This window comes from Haematobia irritans, chromosome 4 (assembly GCF_050003625.1).
Source record: "Haematobia irritans isolate KBUSLIRL chromosome 4, ASM5000362v1, whole genome shotgun sequence".
Classification (NCBI taxonomy): Eukaryota; Metazoa; Arthropoda; class Insecta; order Diptera; family Muscidae; genus Haematobia; species Haematobia irritans.
Window position 1 is genome coordinate 67170605 of NC_134400.1, and position 1378 is coordinate 67171982.

The following is a 1378-nucleotide window of genomic DNA, read 5'->3' on the forward strand; positions in this document are numbered from 1 at the left end:
TCGACAGTTGAAATATACATTTAAATACAATTTGTTAGTTAATATATTGTTTTAAATTTTTGTTTTAGTTAGAATTATAGCAAACATAGAAATTTTTGTTAGTTTTTAGACACATAAATATTACATATAACTACTATTATTTATTTATTTCTTTTTTCTCTCTTTTCAGATTCTTTAATATCATAGTATATTTGGCAGACTTTCTGTAACGGGCTCAATTGGAAAACTTTATGTGGATCCGAACAGCTGTGCTATTAGCATTATTTATTTTTAAAATGCTTTTTTATATTTAATTATAAAAAATATTAATCATAAATAATTTAGAACATTAAGATTTTCTTTTGATATATTTTTTTGATAAAATATTCTGAAAATTAGTTGGATACTATTTTGGTTTTTATTTTGAAGGCATTATCAGTGGTTCAAAAGTAATCTCTTTACAAAATCGTCTTGTACAAACTTTTCAATTCTTTTGTTTTTCTTGCAATTTCTACGCAAAGACAAATTATCTCCTAGCTCTATAGCCTAATGTATCATGCTCTTTGAAAGAAATACAATAAAAAAAAGAAAATTAAGTTATGTTGGTTGTTTTAATGTTTGACATTATTTCCTACAACGATTGCAACACAGGCATGGCAATTCGTTTGCCTTCCGGGACACCGTGCAGGAAAAAAAATCTTGCAATAAATTATGGGCTATTTATACTAAAATTTTAATTGTTCGAATGTTGGGCGATAAAAAATTGGATGACTATACATCAGAACAAATTAAATCTTCCCATTTTACTGGGCGTCAAAATTTGTAACTGTAGTTCAAACCGAAAAAAAATCGCCCCATGTTGCCGGGCGCCAAAAATGTCACAACCCCCTAGTCGTTTTATGAGGAAATGGCACGGTGTTAGTAGCTGCGGCTTAGCTCGTCGGATGGGGGAATTCTTCTTCCTCTCAGGAATGACATTTTAAATTTGTTGATGTGCCATATAAAATAACGGCTGGAAATTTTAAATTAATATTTTAAACTGCAACGGCCAACAAAGACAATGACATCAGAATTTATCCAACATTGTTCGAATCCGTAGGAACATGGTGTAGTTGTTCCTTACGGCTTCCCTCCCCATATAACTTTTTAAGTTATCCTTGGCATTTTCGCCGCCGGTTAATATTTGTAACGCTTTTTCAAATTAAGTGACCGTTACATTTTTCTGCCTTTTCTTAAATTACTCAACACATATTAGCTTTCTGTTTACATTTCATATTAGAATATTCATGTTTTTATTAAAAAACATATATAATATTTGCAATAATTACTAAATATAAAATTTAATATAATTACTAAATTCCTAATAATATTCGTGTAAATAATATTTATGTAAATCTCG